We start from the raw sequence: 19,987 nt of genomic DNA, 5'->3' as shown, positions 1-19,987 counted from the left end.
CCCTCGCAGTGATAGACAATTCTCAAAGCTGAGGCCCTCGCAGTGAAAGACACTCCAGGGCTATATCCCTCACAGTAATAGACACTTGTCAAGGCTGTATCCCTCGCAGTGATAGACACATGTCAGGGCTATATCCCTCGCAGTGATAGACACTACAGGGCTACATCCCTCGCAGTGATAGACACTCCTCAGAGCTGAGGCCCTCGCAGTGATAGACACTCCAGGGCTATATCCCTCGCAGTGATAGACACTCCTCAGAGCTGTGATAGATACTCCAGGGCTATATCCCTCGCAGTGATAGACATTCCAGGGCTATATCCCTCGCAGTGATAGACACGTCAGGACTATATACCTCGCAGTGATAGACACTCCAGGGCTATATCCCTCGCAGTGATAGACACTCCAGGGCTATATCCCTCACAATGATAGACACTCGTCAGTGCTGTATCTCTTGCAGTGATAGACACTCCAGGGTTATATCCCTTCGAGTGATAGACACTCCAGGGCTGTATCCTTCGCAGTGATAGACACTCGTGAAGGCTATATCCCTCGCAGTGATAAACACTCCAGGGCTATATCCCTCGCAGTGATAGAAACTTGTCAGGGCTGTATCCCTCGCAGTGATTGATACTCCTCAGGGCTTTATCCCTCGCAGTGATAGACACTCCAGGGCTGTATCCCTCACAGTGATGGACACTCCAGGGCTGTATCCCCCGCAGTGATAGACACTCCAGGGCTATATCCCTCGCAGTGATAGACACTCGTCAGGACTATATCCCTCGCAGTGATAGACATTTGTCAGGGCTATATCCCTCGCAGTGATAGACACTCGTCAGGGCTATTCCCCTCATAGTGATAGACACTCCTCAGAGCTGTATCCCTCGCAGTGATAGACACTCCAGGGCTATATCCCTTGCAGTGATAGACACTCCTCAGAGCTGAGGCCCTCGCAATGATAGACACTCCAGGGTTATGTCCCTCACAGTGATAGACACTCGTCATGGCTATATCCCTCGCAGTGATAGACACTCCAGGGATGTATCCCTCACAGTGATGGACACTCCAGGGCTCTATCCATCGCAGTGATAGACACTTCAGGGCTATATCTCTCACAGTGATAGACACTCCTCACAGCTGAGGCCCTCGCAGTGATAGACACTCCAGGGCTATATTCCTCGCAGTGATAGACACTCTTCGTGCAGTATCTCTCACAGTGATGGACAATCCAGGGTTACATCCCTCGAAGTGATAGACACTCAAGGGCTGTATCCCTCGCAGTGATGGACACTCCAGGGCTGTATCCCTCGCAGTGATAGACACTCCAGGACTGTAACCCTCACAGTGATAGACACTCGTCAGTGCTATATCTCTAGCAGTGATAGATACTCCAGGGCTATATCCCTCGCAGTGATAGACACTCCAGGGCTGTAACCCTCACAGTGATAGACACTCGTCAGTGCTGTATCTCTTGCAGTGATAGACACTCCAGGATTATATCCCTCGCAGTGATAGACCCTCCAGGGCTGTATGCTTTGCAGTGATAGACACTCCAGAGTTATATCCCTCGCAGTGATGGACACTCCAGGGCTGTATCCCTCGCAGTGATAGGCACTCCAGGGCTATATCCCTCACAGTGATAGACACTTGTCAGTGCCTTATCTCCTGCAGTGATAGACACTCCATGGGTATATCCCTCGCAGTGATAGACACTCCAGGGCTGTATCCCTCGCAGTGATGGACACTCCAAGGCTGTATCCCTCGCAGTGATAGACACTCATCAGTGCTGAGGCCCTCACAGTGATAGACACTTGTCAGTGCTGTATCTCCTGCAGTGATAGACACTCCATGGGTATATCCCTCGCAGTGATAGACACTCCAGGGTTATATCCCTCGCAGTGATAGCCACTCCAGGGCTGTATCCCTCGCAGTGATAGACACTCCAGGGCTATATCCCTCACAGTGATAGACACTCCTCAGGGCTGTATCCCTCGCGTTGATAGACACTCCTTAGGGCTGTGGCCCTCGCAGTGATGTACACTCCTCAGGACTGCATCCCTCACAGTGATGGACACTCATCAGGGCTGCACACTTCACAGTGATGGACTCACCAGGGCTGCATCCCTCGCACTGATAGACACTCCAGGGCTATATCCCTATATCCCTCGCAGTGATAGACACTTCTCAGAGCTGAGGCCCTTGCAGTGATAGACACTCCAGGGCTATATCCCTCACAGTGATGGACACTCCAGGGCTATATCTCTCGCAGTGATGTACACTACAGGGCTACATCTCTCGCAGTGATGTACACTCATCAGGGCTATATCCCTATTAGCTGCTTCCTCGATTTTGTCCTGAAAATACGCTGATTGCGCAGTTTTTAGTAGTTTTTTGTATAATCTGAGCTCTGACATATATTTATTTTTGGAGGCAGTTGCAAAATCTTTCCTCCATTTCCTCTCCGCCCTTTTGCAGCGTTGCTTTAGCTCCTTGAGTTCCCCAGAATACCAGGGTTGTTTGTTTGGGCCAGTCCGATGGCTGACCACTTTTTTGGGAAGAGTGAAATCTAATGTTGAGGTTAGCCACTTATTGAAAGCCTCATTGGCGATGACGGGGTTATCATGAGGAGCCGGAGGGGACCTCTTCAAGGCAGCCTCCCAGTCCTCCACAGAAAGCCTCGACCATATTCGGCTGACTTTCTTTGAGAGGCTGGCTATATGATTTTGGTCCGATGGAGCCCAGCAAAAGAGAGCAGGGCGTGGTCTGACCACGGAAGACAACTAGGCTGGTCGCACCTGATGTTACCATGATTGGTGAAGAGATGGTCTAGTAGATGTCCTGCTGTATGTGTAGGGCCAACTGCGATTTGTTCCAAGTGAACTACTCCCAGAGTGTCCAGCAGATACTGAGATGACGCGGCATCTGCCTCATCAAGATGTATATTGAGGTCGCCCAGGATTGAGAAATTGGGTGTACTGCTGATGGCAAAAGAGATCTTATCCAATAAATTGTTGCAAAAACCAAGGTGGTCACCCGGAGGTCTATAGACAAGAATGCCTGCAAAAGTACAGGAGGGAGAGAAGGATAGCGAAAATCCTAAGCTCTCAGATTCCAGAAGTGGACTCTCTGAGGTTCTATAAGAAAGAGTGTTCTTAAAGATAATAGCCACTCCTCCCCCACGCCAGTTTGGCGGTCCTGCCTAATGATAGAATAGTTGGGCGGTAGGGCCCGGACAACGTCCGGAATTGATGCCTCTGTTAGCCACGTCTCCATCAAAAATAGGGCGTCTGGGTCACGTTCCTCCAATAGCAGACGAATTTCCACCGCATGCCTCGGGAGGGACCGGCAGTTTAATAAGGCAAAAGAGTATGGATTCGTTTTGCCGTTCGCTGGCCTTCATTGTTTGCAAAGCGGACACTGCGTCCTTATCTCCTCTATAGGAATGCCAATAGGACAGCTGACGGTTACATTACCTCTAAGTGCCCTCAGCATCTCCCCACTGTAACGTAGGCGTACCGTAGGGGGAGATCCCATCTTTAGTGCCCCTGCCAGGTCCTAGCCCGGCCTGGCACGGAAGGGCACAGACGGGCTTTCCTTGGGCGCTCCATCGGCGCGAAGAGGCGCGTCCGCTGCTGCGTTCGCTGTGCGAAGGATAAACCTACTAATTTATGTGCTTCAGCACGGGACCGGCGCTTCCTGCCCCAAAGACTAAAGCGGCAACCTGCCTCCTCCCAAGATGGCTGCTGTGCCTAGCCGGCCACCTCCAAGCCCCGAACCCACTTCAGCTCCTAATCGGCTGAGATGAGGGAAATCAAGATCCTTAATGCGGCACTAGAGAGTGTGAGCCAGAAGGCTAAAAATGAGGGAGTGCAATAAGTTTTATTAAAAACAAGCGGCGAGGTGAAGTGTATTAAAAATAAGTGCAAATCAATCTAACTCCCGGCTTTTCGCCTCAGGAGTGGAGCAATGTCCCTAGGTCTAGGAAGAGAACACACATGCGGAGGAGACATCTAGTATTCACCTCGGTATGACATGGGTCGCGGTCCCTGGAGAGTAGTAAGCAGTACTGAATCCCACTGGCTATTCAGCATATGGTACTTTCTGAGGTCATGGAGGGAGAAGATGGACAAGTTAAGATAACCCTGCAACAGAGACTCCTTATCGCCAACACAGTACTAGGCTCCTGCACGAGGTACTCTGAGAGCAGACAAACGCGGGCACAGCAGTGGGCTCCTGTAGACATTCATGACTCATATTATGGCATAGATTGGAGTCCATGGCAGGCTTGAGGAATGTGGAGACACACAACAGGGCAGTCGCAGTGGTACATTAACTGAGACTCTGTAGCAATAGATGTATGCTCACAGACGAAGCAATTACACCTAGTGGAACATCACAGAAATGCAAGGCCTTAGGTCTTTAGATAGAAGGCAGACGCTGTTCCTGTAATGCAGGGTTCTCCAAAGTCGGTCATGGAGGGCTCAATCCATGCCAGATGTTTTGCATATCCCCATTTAGATAAATGTAGTTATCTTAAAAATCTGTCATGGAACCGGCCCTTTAGGACTGACTTTGGAGAATCCTGTTGTAATGTAATCATAGCATGGCAGCATCTAAGCTTCTAGAGGGGACATGCAAGACACTGGTGCAGCAGCCACCTCCAGTGCCCAGTTGAAACACTCTCAGTACAGCCCAGAGTTAGGTCTTGGCCGGAGCAGCAGTGACTACACACGGCCAATCAGAGGATGGCAATGTTTGTGGTCATTGGAGAGTAGATATGCCCCTGTTGTGCAGTAACACCTCGTGGTGCTGCACAGGCTGTAGTAGAAGAGGTAGAGACAGACACCAGCACATCAGTAACTTCCACTGGACAATGACTCCACCCTGCAGGAAGATGTCAGGCAACCTGCAGTAGGGAGTGCCAGTAAGTGCCACACTTGTTTATGGCCTAGTATCTGAATCTCAGCTACAGTGGTGAGGGTGAATTCATAACAGCATGAATGTTAATGGTATTGTTTGAGAATATCAGCTTGAGTTGTAGACTCTTACTTGGTGAATATCAAAAACACAGGGACAGCGGAACTGAATAGAGGCAGCAAGTACTAAGGGTAAAAGATACATATCTGTCTTGCTGATTGGACCATTGAACACATGGCTTACCAACCAATCTACTGATTGGACCATTGAACCCATGGCTTACCACCTCGCCTCCTGCAAGTTCCAGACAGCTGTCGGTGGCCACAGCATTTCCAAGAGAAACCAGGAGCCCAGGCGCTTCCCCATCCCCTGCCATACCTTCTCAGAGGTCCCCAGGTCCTGTCAAGGGAAAACCTAGTGCAAGACAGCATTGATTAATGTCACTCGTATCGTATGGTATCAAAACCTTTATTTCAGCTACAAGAGCAGCCATAAAAGTACAGTACAGAAATATCAAAACGATACTCAAAACATTCTATTCTTTAGTGTGCAAGAGTTGATAAAAACAACATAATCGTAAAATAACATAAACTCGAAAAATAATACATTTACATAAAATCTCATGAATCAAGAAACATTGGTGAGACCAGATCAAAACAATCCGCATTCCTCTGACTCATCCCTCGGGAGATAGAGGTGCAATAACAAAATAACAAGGGTTGACTTGACACATATATCACAAGACAAGAGCGAAAATAAATAAAAACCTACAAGTTCATGGAGCCCACTTTAAACCTGACCCAAGATGAACAACTAGAGAAATGACCCTACACAGCTAAAGTGCTGATAGCTAAAATAACATGGATTTCCTTTTGACAATAGCACATTTTGAGAAAGAGCAAATACGCGTACAAAGTGAGGGGGGGGGGGGATAACTGTTGCAGGTACACCAGGGCATCCCCACATCTTCTGAGTCTACTCTCCTTTATTATAAGAATGTAAAACCTTTTAGTATAGGCAGCATAACATTGTCAAAAGAAAATAAAATGGAGCAAACTTTGGGGGAAGCCTCATCACATGGACAGATTAAAACTTTACATGGGTCGAAATTGCCAAGGGGGCAACGAGATGCTACCTCACAAAACCAAGTCTAAATCTGGTTAAAAGCAATCTGTCCCAGATACTATCAACCCATTCTAGGTACGGTTCCTATGCTAGTGAGGTTTGAAGCTCCTGACGTGGCTTTTGTCATTTCTGTTTCCTCCCTTTGTCGGTGTCTCAGAGTTTTAAAAATATTTCTTGACCCAGACTAGATCTGAATTGGACATAATGGAAGATTGGAATAAAGATCCAACCTCACCAGATTAGACACTTCTGCCTTGATATAGTGAAACCAGGGGTCCTTCAAACCTCTATCACATGATAAGCAGTCAAAGATGACCTCCCTATCAAAACCAGTGTGTGGGTTCGCCCATACAGCACACCACAAGGAGAGCGGGCCAGTTTAATACTATTCTCCACATACTCCACCCCAAGCTCTTGATGTACTATGAAGGTTGAGCAAGGGGGGACATCAAATGATCACCCCAGCACCCTATTCTGTTCGCCCAGGGGAGAGTTGATATTCAAATAGCCCCTTAAACCAGCCCCATACGTAAGAATGGGAAGGCATTTACTCCTATACACCAACAGCAAGGGGGCCACTGGGTTTCTTTCGATGCAAGACTCAATTATAGATAAACCCAGCCGCACTTGTGAATCTGTGACATGTTTTGAGTTTGCAAGATCTCCAATGCTCCTTGGCATGAAAACAACGCCCAGGTCTGAAAATCCTAGGTGGAAGCAATGGGGTGATCCTGCAGGTAAACACTTCGCACCTTATGGTGCTTGGGGCCCCAGGCCATATTGAATGCTTTAGACCGAGTGGTATCAAGACCAAATAACCGCATAAGAAAGACAAATCACTGAAACAAGATGTTTAAGCTGTTAAATGTTCTTTCAAGTAATACAGCATAATCAGCATAAAGTAATGCAAACCTTTTTATTACCAATAAAAGGGACGCCCAAAAATCTTTCAGAAAGAGGTGATTCTAGGCCATTTATGGACAGAAGAAATAAAATAGGGGCCAGGACACCACGTGACGCACACACTTCCCTAGTTTAAAACTATCAGTGCACTCACCAATACAACAGGCCCATGGTGTCTCCTTCAGTGCCTTATGTAAGTCGGCCAAGGCCTTTCTACAGGATGGAGCAAACCATTTTACCTCGTGATTAGCGGAACTAATAGGCTTAGTAAGTAACTTTCTAACTATTATACCCAGCTGGACAAATTGATTGGCCACAGCCCGCTGATCACCAGAGAGAGTAAATCAGTTAAGTAGTATATTAAGGTTTGACATACGTGCTGTTAGGTCAATCTTCCTCCATTGCTCTAAGCCAGACAAAGCCCTTTGTGACTTAACAGCTAGAGATGCAGTAGACACACCTTTGGCACTTCTTTCCGCCTTATGAATACTTAATGGAACCCATAGGGGGTTGTGGTCACTGAATAAACTTTCCTCTGTTCCACCCTTGGAGACCTAACCCATCAAATCTCTAGATACAAAAATGTAATCAATAACAGAGCCATAATCACCCATTACAAAAGTGGCATCTGAGAAAGAAAGAGGGTACAGCAATTCACAGGTGCTGATGAGATCAAAAGAATTATTAAGATGGAAAACAACTTTAGCCCTCTGGTCCATACATAAGCGTACACACCCTGAGCTTACAATATCAAATGTAATAAAAAACACTGTCCTCCTGGGTAGGACTGAGTTTAATATTAAAATCACCACCAACAATAATTTAAAACCATGTGCAAATAGGTACATTTGGTTTCAAGTCCTAAAATAAAATCTGAAAGCATACTGATATTAAGACTAGAATCCGACCCATAGCAATAATTATAAAAACACTATTCCTACCATTGGGCCGGTACTCATACTCAAAAATGCCTTTGATGTGGGGGGTGGCTTCAAAAAAGAACTCTCTAAGGTGCACAGGTCCCCGTTGAGCCCAGTCCTATCTGCAAGCCTAGCTATGGAGTGTAAATCAGACCTTTGTGTAGAGATAGGACTCTACCTATTCAAGTGAAGTGTTACCTACTCTCCTCCCTCCAGCCCAGAATGACACATCAGTGCGCAGATGAATGCAGATACAGTTGAGTGTCCTGTGTTGTGGCTCTCTAGAGGAAATGCAAAAATGTAGCTGTTACCAAGCCAAGCCCAGACGTGTGTTGGAGACAGGCTGTTGGGCACGCAGGGCAGTAAGTGTAGAGAAATGTCCACTTTCTAAAGTGGCATTTCTAAAATAGTAAACTTCAATCTAACCTCACCAGTATGTAGGATTTATCAATACCATTCCAAACAAATTAAACATCAAAAAGCTACTCCTCTCTAATCGGAAATTACAGCTTGAAAGAGTATTAAGGAATTGCCAATGCAGCCCTATCAGAGGAGTAGGCCTCACTGTATTGAAAAAAAGAATTAAGCAGTTTGTCACTACCAGGACATTCAAAACATAAAAGTATATGTCCTACTTTTTACTTACGTAGCACCCTGCCCTCATGGCTACCTAGGACCTATCTTAGGGGTGACCTATATGTAATAAAAGCGAAGTTTAAGGCTTAGCAAGTAGGTTTTAAATGCCAAGTCAGAGTGGCTGTAAACTGGACACACAGGTCCTGCAATGTCAGGCCTGAGACAGGTTTCAAAGGCTACTTCTGTGGGTGACACAATCAATGCTGCAAACCCACTAGCAGCATTTAACTTACAGGCTCTGGGTAAATCGTGTACCACTGAACAAGGGACTTACAAGTAAATTAAATGTGTCAATCAGGTATGCACCAATCACAAACATGTTTAGGAAAGAAGCACATGCACTTTAGCACTGGTTAAAGTGGGAAAGTGCTCAGAGTCCTAAGGCCCACAAATTGATACAGCAAAAATGTGGAGGCCGAAAGTAAAAGGTTTGGGAGAAGACCACCCTACGGCTGACTAGTCTAACAACTGCTCACCCCCAATACAAAGCAAGTTGACTTCCTACTTTTACATGTGGTGTGCTGGTAGGAGACCACCTAGCAGCCACGTGGTCCGCTGCATCCCAAAGGTGGAAATGGGACCCCGTGTCCTGATGAATTTGCCAAAAACTGAGGTGGAACAAGTCAGTTGTTTAGTTTAAAATGGTCTAAACTTGGTATGGTTTTTAGGATGAGTACTGGCACAACGAAATAAAGACAAATGTGTTGTGTTTTTCCCTTAACTCAATTTTAACTTTTGGAGTGCCAGAGAAGGTGTCTTTCTTTAACTGGGGTCTATAGGGAACATATTATTTAGATGTGCACATAAAAAATGTTTTAGGTCACACACAGTCTTTTTCTCACTTTTACTTTGGGAATTGGTTTCCATTTCTGTTTGGGAAAGTGCCAATGATGATAAAGTGATAAAATTGGCGAGTATCTGCCAACTGCTCCCTGGATGTTGCTTACGTAAGGTACTTCCCAAACATATCACATTTTTATTTGTATCTGAACACTTGCCAGAATCACTTTGAGAGGTTGGACCTGCATTAATTTTTCTAAAGATACACATGGGGGTCTATGGATAGATATCAAACCCTTCCCCACTGAAACAGAAAAACATGAGGTAAACTTGAACCTCTTGGGGGCTTATTTATGAGGCCATATGCCACTGTTGTGGCACTTGTTCTGACGCTGCGGCAGCGTAAAAAATGCACCAAACTGCACCATATTTACAAAGTTACGCATTCTAGGCAAATGCGTCACTTTGTAAACCCCTGCGCTACATTATACCTGCATAAGGTATAATGTATGCAGGGTGGGCATTCCGGCACAGAAAAAGATTGTAGAAATCTCTGAGATTTCACTGCTGCACTTCTACGGCATCACTGCATCAAATCCTTATGCCTGCTTATAGCAGGCGTAAGGGGTGATGCAGGTTTTTTCACATGGGGCTTGCCCCATGAGAAATTACACATTGCTGGAGTTGCATCTTTTTCCAGACACACTCCGCAATGTGCCACTTTTGCACCAACAGATACATCAGGATTCCTGACGTATCTGTCAATCCGGGACATTGAGCGCCGTACAGTAGATACAGCGCATCCATGGTGTCACAAGGAGGGCGCACTGAAAAGTGTTGCATTGCTGTTTTACCACAGCGATGCAACACTTTTCATGAATGAGGCCCTTGATGTTTAAATGTAATGTGCATCAAGAGCTTTTGTTGTTGATATGGTTGCTGAAGGATCCTGCTTTCATCCTACCCAACATCTGCCTCTGGGTTTGGTTGCTGTCTCAATGTGAATTAAATGTGGGAAGACACTGGTGATTTCCCTATGACACTTCCACACACACCTCCAGCCCTTAGAGCCCTAGTATAGAGTGGCTGCAGACTTTTGCCATCCTGAAAATGACACATGGCTTTCTGGGCCTGTTAGAAGTAAGGTAATTTGGAACTATTGAAAAAGAGTCAGGGTTTGCTCCAGAAACTTTCACCTCATTGGTTTAGAAGTGCCCAGGAGTCACCCCCATTCACTCGCTGGTGCCAGGCATTAATGTGGCACATCCCTGGTACCAATTTCAGACCAGGTAATTTCAAGAAGATCAACTGAATCAATTATACTCAGGCATGCAATCAAAAGAAGTATTTAGCAATTATAATATTATATATATTATCCTTAACAAATATAATTGTTTAGATATTAAGCTTGTTGCCACATGCTTTCACAGGAGTTATTATTATCCTAATGCAATAGTGCTCTTTTTAAAAATCACAAAAATCAGTGCATCAGGATTCAAACCTGAAATTGCAGCTGCACACATATTTAAGTGTATTACATTTTAGTTCCACAGAGCATTTTATGTTACAATAGTAAACATAGTTTAATTTTCAATACAAATGGATAAAATAACTAAATATAATTTTATAGTTTCTTTAAGGCATGACTGGCAGCAAGTAACTCCCAATTTCACTGGATTATGTTAGGACAGGAACATCCAGTTCAAGATATTCCAGGCAAGTATTCCAGCCCTTACTGCCTGGCGGCTTGTTTCTCTGGCACCCTGGCTATTATTTTGGCCCTGGTGTCACACTAATCTAGCGTGTGAGCAGAGGTCTAGACCCATCCCTCACAATGCAAGGTCGAGGATCACTGCTGTGAACGGGAGGAGTGCACCAAGCATACCTTCATATTGGACAGAGGACTACTGTCACTGTCCTGGAATTATCACATAAAGCGGCAGTTGCAGTACACTGGGTTTTGTGATCTTTTAGCTAACCAGACCTTTTTAGGTCGAGCCTAGACAAAAGCAGTCCGAAGCACTGCTGTCTAGCTCGACAACTATAGTCGCCCTGTTTTTGGAATGTGGACACGAGTCGGACGCGCGCTTTTTCCGACTCGGATTTGTCCTCGGGAGCGCGCTGGCTGGTTGCTGTGTGGGCGTGCTTTCGCTTTCGCTCAACGCGCTGAATTAGAAATGAAATGCTTACCTTGTCTATCAGCCCCTGCATTCGCTTGGCTCGCATGCACTAACGGCGCACACACACACACACACACAGCCAGCCCCCACCCCCCTGCACACACACACACACATGCGCACGCACACATACACACGCTGCCGCCCCCCACCCTCCCTGCACACACACACACACACACACATACAGACACGCACGCATACACACGCCGCCACCCCCTACCCCCCTGCACACACACACAGACACACACCCCCGCCCCATGCACCGGGAGATCTGCCATACCCCCGAATCGGTACTTACTGGTTAGGCGCCGGAGCGGTCAGCGGAATCTCCACCTCTTCCTCCTCGTACTCCGCCCGTCTAGAGAGTCAGGCTCCTCTGCAGCTCCGGAGGCTCCGTGTGGAGGAGGCAGTGGTGGGAAGGCGGGCCCGGCTTCAGGGGAAGGACCGATAGGATCATCTCCCGCTGGGGAAGAAGGTGACGAGAGTGGCTGCAAAACCAGCAGCTTCCCCCAGACCAGGGGCGCATCCCCGCCAGCCTCCGCCAACATCGCAGGGAGCGGCGGTTGCAGGCCCCCAGCGGAGGGAACAGGCCCCGCGGTGCACACACTGGGCGGGGGGCACTACCAGGAGTGGAGTCTTCCAAACGGAAGAGGAAAAGGGGACGAGACCCATGATGCGCGACACAGCACAGGGAGCCTCTGTGGCTGCCTGGAACCTGTGCGCGCGCTTCCCAGCCTGTCGCGAGCATGCCTCCTTCTGGCTACTAGCTGTGCGTGCACTGTCCCAGCCGCCGCAGTCACAGCGGGCCGCCTCTCCTCTCAGCTGGATTTGCTGCCGGGGGCGGGGTGGGGGGCGGTTCATAGGTTCTATCTGCCTTCCCCATTGAAAAAGAGGGCTCTTCCCATTCTATTCATGTCCGGACTTGAAGAGCGGGAGTGCTAAGACTGTTTCCATTGCAAGGTATCGGTAGGTGCCCTGAGTTCTGACCCTGCCGACGTCCAGCGCGCAATGGACCCTTAGTATCGTGACAATTGCACCACGATTTGCTTCCCGTCTTAGGCTTCTTCCCTGTCAGCCGAATTCCACACATTGGGCCGTGGCACGCCCGACAATGTGCCTTTTTGTAGCGCCTCTTGCCAGCTCCCCTCGTGACGTCATGGAAGGATGGCCATTGCGGTCTTTACTGACCCGAAAACGAGTATTACGTTTATAAAAGCCACTTAAAATAGGTATTTTGCAGATTTATGACTAGCTGGAATCCCTCCTTTCATTCAAACCTCATTATCAACGAGATTGGCTGATGTTGAAGTCTGGTACGCATCTGTTTGGTTAATTGTTCATTTCTGTATAAGGTTGTATGTTTATGCCAGTAACGACATTTGTGGCACTTTGAGTTTTGGGCCTATGTTAAAGTTTTTCTGACGTGCAATTTTGGGTCAGTATGCAAATTACTAATTTTAATATTGAATGTAGTAGTAACCGGTGAATTAATGATGTTGCACTTGAAACAATTTTGAATTATTTTGTTCAGACGTTTGATTAATAATGTTGAATAGTTAGACTACATTTCCGGATGGGACACCATTTATTTCAAGTCGATGCAGTTTCTGGTGTTCTGATCATCTGGCTCCTGCTCATTCCCCCGTCCATCCATCCATTCGTCCATGCATCCATCCACTCACTTATCCATTCATCATCCATCCACTCACTGATAGATCCATTCATCCATTCAACCTTCCATCCACTGACTGATCCATCTATCCCCTCACTGATCCATCCATCCACTCACTGATCCATCCATCCATTCATCCATCCACTCACGGATCCATCCATCCACTCACGGATCCATCCATCCACTCACTGATCCATCCATCCACTCACTGATCCATCCATCCACTCACTGATCCATCCATCCACTAACAGATCCATCCATCCATACATCCATCCATACATACATCCACTCACGGATCCATCCATCCACTCACGGATCCCTCCACTGAACGCCACAGCACCACTAAACGCCACAGCACCACTGAATGCCACAGCACCACTGAACGCCACAGCACCACTGAACGCAACAGCATCACTCAACGCCACAGCATCACTCAGCACCACTCAATGCCACAGCACCACTTAACGCATCATCACCACACCACTCCACGCCACAGCACCACACCACAGCACCACTCCATGCAACAACATCACTCCACGGCATCACTCCACGCCACAGCATCACTCCACGCCACAGCATCACTCAACGCCCCAGCACCATTCAACGCCCTAGCACCACTCAATGCCTCAGTACCACTCAACGCCCCAGCACCACTCAACGCCCCAGTACCACAGCATCACTCAGCACCGTAGCATCACTCAGCACCGCAGCATCACTCAGCACCACAGCATAACTCAATGCTACAGCAGCACTCAGGCCCACTCAATGCCACAGCACCACTCAACGCCACAGCATCACTTGGCACCACTGAACACCACAGCATCACTCAGCACCACTAAACGCCACAGCATCGCTCAGCACCACTGAACGCCACAGCATCACTCTGTGCAACCATTCAATTCAACAACAACTGGTTCAAATATGTTCTCTCAATGTTTCAAGCTTTATTACAAATGTCACCAAAAAAATGTTAATATTTCACTTCTGTTCTTGGATTTTCGTCACAATAAAGTACAATGAACATAATCTCCCCAAAAGTTATTTACAAAAGTTTAAGCTATTGCCACTATAAATTACAATACTTTTTATTTAGGTATTAATTATTTGAAAAAAATAAAAGCCATTGTTATTTGTAATATCAATACATCTAAGTCATGTAAATACAACACATATTGCATTACAAATGCTAAAGATGTCACATTTGTGAAAGTTAAAACTATTGGCATTGTAAATGACAAAGCTATTAATTTCGCTATTTTCAAAACTAACACATAAATAAAAAAATTGTCATTTACAATACCAATAGCTCAAACTTTCCTAATGCGAGACCTATTGCATTGCAAATGCTTGTTTTATCTGTGTCAAAGAAAGTGTAACTTACAGGCCCCTCTTGTGTAAAATGTTACAGCTATGTGAAACTCAAAACCTTTTGCTAACATCCCGAATGTATGTCAAGAGCATATGCATATATACAATGCATCCTGATCATGTGTGGTGAGTACTGAAGCTAATGGATTCCATTTTGGATTCCCCTGGTTTGGCTAGCACAAGATGGAGGACGAGGACAGCTTCTCCAGAGAGTGAAAGTAGATTTCCCGCATTCCTAAGGCTGGAGGGTGAAGATCAAGGACAGTGATGTGATGAGATGGAGACAGGGGTACCTTTAACAATTCCATTAAGACTTTGTTAGCAATAGGCAGCTAATTAGTTCTTTCTGAGCACTGCTGTTTGGTTGATGGGAGGGGCGAGGAGGTGGGAATGCAGTTTGTGTTGTTCATGAAAAGGACATTTCTAGGTCAAGCCTATCCTTTCGTCTGTCCCGGGTATTACTTTAGACAGCAAGGTGCAAAACCTCACACTTTATTGTGCCCATGTTGCTGGTGCTCCAGCTTTCAGGCAACCCCATTACTACTTACTGTGGTAAACTTTGCTTTATACAAAGGCTGAGTCTGGACAACAGCTTGGGATGGACACTTAAAAGAGATCCAACCGAAACTGGTTCTGAAGCTTGAGACAGTGGATCCATACCCTTGTCTAGAAAATATGTATGAAAGTGTGATTCAAACAACCAAACTTTTTTCCAGTTCATTTTCCACATGGCCAAGGAAAAAAGTGCTCCACAGAGTACTCACAGGACTGCTGTGTAACTAGGGCTTGTGTCTGCGTGACATCCAGTCTTCTAGAAGTGAAAGTACATAACCTAACACTTGCACCTTCTGCTGGAGGACCTGAGGGTCTGCTTAGTGCCGAGAAGTCTGCCTGCCTGCTCAGGAATGGAAGGAGTCAGCTTGGCCCTGCAGGAGGCAAGTCTATCCAGGAGGAGAAGTCCAGTGGTTGGCCTGACGAGCACTTAGAGAAAGTGGACTGCCTGAGAGGACAAATCCAGGAGTGACCTGTGCAGCAGTGTATTCCCATCCTCTCTCAGCAGTTCCCTTCTGCACAGGCTTCCCATGGGATCTGAGCCAACGTGGGATACATCTGCCTTGCCAGGAGCTGTGTTCAATGCTCAGAGTGGGTGACAACTTTTAATTATATTTTAATTGGTATTGTTTTGTAATTGTGTTTTTAAATATTACCTCACGCTGCTAATCGCCCCTCGCACTGTAAGGAGCTGTGTTCATTGCTCTGGTGGACCTGGGCTGAACAAGCGCCACAATCCTAGTTCAGCGCGCCCTAGTTCAGCGCGCTAGTCTCCCGACACTGACGCACTCATCCCGGTCTTCAAAAGATGCCGATGACACGACCGCGCTCAGCGGACTCGCGCAGCGGACGCGCCTAAGGCAAGCCCTTCTGCACCCGACTGGGCCCAGGGGCCACATCCCCTGTCGGCTTTACTAGAGAAATAACCGCTTATACTAAGGATCAACTCACCTCCCTCAGAGGAACACCAAGTAGTAAGTGCTTACACTCGTTTTCCCCAAATAGTCTAAAAAAGCACTGTCACACTTGTGGTTTTAATCTCCGGCCCCTAGCTCGATACACCTTTAGCCTACCCAACTACAGAAACCATTAAAATGTTTTTATTGAATTGTCGCTCCTTAACTAAACATGTACTGGAAATGTACCTCTTACTTGAAGAGGAAAGCCCGCATGTTCTCTTTTTAATTGAGACCTGGCTGAACAATGAGGCCGATCCCATGACTGTCCAAGCTCTCCCTCCAGGGTATGTAATACTTAGACCAGATCGCGCCACAGGTAGAGCTGGTGGACTAGCTATTATATACAAAAATAAATTTTTGTCGTTCCACTAATAACCCTCTACCAGATTGCGAAATTATCCACTTTGTCTTAACTATTTCCCACATCATGACATTCTCAGGGATTCTCATATATCGACCACCAGGTGCTCTAGGCAATTTTTGTAACGAGTTCCCTGACACGGTTGCTAATTTAGCCATTTCCACTCCCAACCTAACCCTTCTTGGGGATTTTAATCTCCATTTCAATGCTACTTTATCTCCACCTAGAATGGAGCTAATAGAAGGACTGGAGATGCTCCAATCTACCCAATTAGTTAAAGGCCCCACTCATTGTAAACACCACCTACTGGTTCCAATATTTTCAAATATCCCTAAACTTCTGGTCAACGACCCTTATCCAATACCCTGGACTGACCAATTTTTAATACCATTTTCTTGGATAACACAGTCTGGAACTACTCTGACTAAAAAAAATAGCAAGTTGGGGGCGGATCTGGTTGAAACTGCCCAAAAAATCATGGGTGACCATCTTGGAAAATACAGTTCCCAACTTAGAAACGGATCCAATCACCGCCAATGACAACCTAGTAAATTGGCTTGAGTCCTCACTTGACAAGGTCTTACCCAAAAAATCGATTCATAATAAAGCGGGATCCAACCAAAATACCTGGTATACTCCTAAACTTAGGGAGCTTAGACAATCTAGCAAAAAGCTGGAAAGATTGTGGAGGAAATACCCCTCAGCAATCAATAAAAATAAATATCGAGAGGCTATAAAGACCTATAAAATGGAAATAAAGGCAGCCAAAGCTCTTTACTACGAGGAAAAAATCACGCTGTCAACAAACCGTCCACGTGAAATATTCCGTATTGTAAAGTCACTCATCACCCCTCCTACGGCCCCCACCACCATTGCAGACACACCGAAAGGGTGTAATGACATGGCAGAATTCTTCTTCAATAAAATTCAAACAATCTATAATTCCTTTCCTCAAGTTTTGGTCTTACATAACCTACCAGTACTTGAAGAAATAGGCCAAAATGGAGACCTGTTATTGGAGGTCTTTCCTCCCCTAAGTCTCTCTTCCCTTCAAGGACTCCTCAGTCAGCTTAAATCTGGTTAACCGTCAGATGCTGCTCCACCTAATATCTTAAATCTAATCACTGAGGCCTTCTCCCCGGATATTCTAAATGTTATAAACATTTCTTTAGCAACTGGAATAGTTCCTTTTCAATGGAAACAGGCCACGGTTAGAGCACTTTAAAAAAAAAACAATCTGGACCCTGATGTTTTGGCCAATTATCTTCTTATTTCATTATTACCAGGCATTGGTAAACTAGCGGAGAAATGCATAAACCTAACTCTATCCTCCTTCCTCGAAGACAATGCTCATCTGCATCCATCACAGAATGGATTTAGACCACAACATGGTAGAGAAACTGCACTCCTAATAGCAGTGGAAGAACTTAGGAAAATCCTAGACGGACGGGGCTACGCTGCGCTTATTCTGTTAGATCTCAGCTCAGCCTTCGACACGGTGAACCACCAATTGTTGGTTCAACGTTTGAGAAGGATAGGAGTGGCAGGAACAGCATTAAAATGGCTGCAATCCTACCTAGAGAACAGATCTTTTGCTGTCTCTGAAAAAGGATCCACAACCACTTAGATGTAGTGTTCCTCAGGGCTCATCCTTCAGCCCCACTCTATTCAATGTATACATGAGCTCACTGGCAGATGTAGTTACACCGTTTGGTATTCAGATTATAACCTACGCTGATGACACCCAACTGGTGGTCGCACTCAATCAAAAAGAAAATACAGGCTTTGATTTGGCCCTGTGGCTGGAAAAGGTGTCAAGTTGGATGGATGACTCTCACTTGAAGCTAATCGGAGCTAAGACCGAGCTCATGCTTCTGGGTAATTTGACCTCAATGGCTATAAGATCTTTCTGGCCTAGTTGCTTGGGGACTCCTCCCGCCCCAAAGGAACACATCAAGAATCTAGGCATAGGCTTGACTCTAACCTAGATCTCAAAGAACAAGCAGACAAGGTGGCAGCTTGTTGTTTTGGAATATTAAGAATGATAAGAAAGATCCTCCCTGTACTTCCTTTTTCAGCTAAAAAAGAAACTGGTCCAAGCCTTAATCTTGTCACGCTTGGACTATGCAAAAGCCTTATACTTAGGAACCCCAGCCAAAACTATATAGAAACTACAGATAGTTCAAAACTGTGCTGCACACTTGCTTATGGACACCCCCAAACGCCTTTCTGCTAAACCGGCCCTGTCAGCACTACACTGGCTGCCCATTCAAGAACGAGTCCAATTCAAAGCCCTATGTATCATGCACAAAGCTCTCTCAGGCAAAGGCCCTCAGATTCTCAGAAGCATTAGTCACTCCTATCGTTCTAATAGATATCTCAGGTCAGATAATAAACTACTGGCGACAATTCCAAAAATAAAAAGAACTCGAAGCGGAGGAAGTCGCTTCTCAGTATATGCCGCCAAACTATGGAACCATCTACCCACTAATGTCCGCCTGGAACCTAACTACCTGACTTTTAGAAAGCAACTCAAAACGTATTTATTCCCCTAAAAACTGTGTATCGTCGGAACTGCAACACTATTAGCGCTGGATTGCTCCAGAGTAGCCATGCGCTCTATAAATGCCATTTCATTCATTCATTCATGTGACCTGACTCAATATGGGCTATAAATTCTATGCAATGTGATTCAGGTGAAGGTGAATCACAATTGCCTCGCAATTCGTCTGCCCTGGCTAAAAAAGTGGGCCACCACTGCCAAACCCATCTTGAATGCCACATAAGGGCCTGACAAGTGGCATCCATCTGTTCTAAGGATTCAGCTCACACTGAAGACTCTGGCTGCCCCTGGTCTCGCCTGTGAATGCTGCAGGGACAACATGCAAATACTAATTGTCTTTGGTTGCTGTTGGTGCCAAGCAGCTGTAATGTACTCAAGCAAGTGCAAGCACTTGAGACTGTTTATGCCCACTACAATAACTGGGGTAGGTACAAAGGGAACTGGTTGCGCACATGAAATTGTGGGGAATGTAATCTGTACTTGAGTTTATTTCATGCTTCTGTCAAAGCTTCCTCGGGTGCTACCAAAAGCAGGGTCACCCGGGTGGGAGAGAGCTCATAGAATGAGGGTTGTAGTGCAAACAGGGGACTTACGGTCTGTGGTCTCCCCCTGTACCTGCAAATTGGACTGTGTAGTCTGCTTAGTTTGAGCCATAGGTTGCAGGTGGAGCCCACCGGCACTCATTTTCTGGGGTCAACACTTATTCTGCCTCATCAAACATTAACCCAGAGCAAAAGACAGAAAAACACAAAAGTGAGACAGAAAGAGGAAGAGAAAGACATGGCAAGTAATGACAAAGGGAGAAATCAAGGATGAAAAAGAACCTTCAAGATCCCGCTAAAGGGAAACGGACAGGGTGATGAATGAAAGAGTGTGAATAAGAGTACTTTTTTTCAAAAAGACAAGAATTGGGCCGGACATCAAGTTATTGAGGGCAGATAGTTCAATTCCTCAGTTTTGATGCAACCTCTTTTCTCTCCTGTGAGACAGTGCACATTTGAGACATGCTGCAAAGATCGGGGTATCACAAGTTTGAATAAGGAGTTATTAAACTGAA

Source organism: Lissotriton vulgaris, chromosome 2_1 (genome assembly GCF_964263255.1).
Source record: "Lissotriton vulgaris chromosome 2_1, aLisVul1.2, whole genome shotgun sequence".
In the NCBI taxonomy this organism is placed as follows: Eukaryota; Metazoa; Chordata; class Amphibia; order Caudata; family Salamandridae; genus Lissotriton; species Lissotriton vulgaris.
Note: the sequence above shows the minus strand (reverse complement) of the source record.